General features: G+C 34.2%; 1 protein-coding gene across 1 annotated transcript in view; it reads left to right on the top strand.

The window, feature by feature from the left end:
- The window catches only part of LOC116695234 (PH domain leucine-rich repeat protein phosphatase 1), a 29,143-nt gene that overhangs the window by 18,564 nt on the left and 10,377 nt on the right, over positions 1–202 (top strand). The window lies entirely within an intron of this gene.

Raw genomic sequence — 202 nt, 5'->3', positions numbered from 1 at the left:
TTTTCTACAATAAGAGCAAAAACAAACAAATACACAAGTAAACACACAACAAGCAAACAGCGGACAGTGAGCAGAAGGTACGGCTGAATGTAAGTGACATGGAATAAAGGTTTCGTAAAATGCGGTTGCAATGGTATAGAAAATCAGTATTGCAGTGTAAGTGAGTGACGTTAAAGTAAATTGAATATGTAATTAAAATAGT

This window comes from Etheostoma spectabile, chromosome 9 (genome assembly GCF_008692095.1).
Source record: "Etheostoma spectabile isolate EspeVRDwgs_2016 chromosome 9, UIUC_Espe_1.0, whole genome shotgun sequence".
Taxonomy (NCBI): Eukaryota; Metazoa; Chordata; class Actinopteri; order Perciformes; family Percidae; genus Etheostoma; species Etheostoma spectabile.
This window is presented reverse-complemented; position numbering and strand designations above follow the sequence as displayed.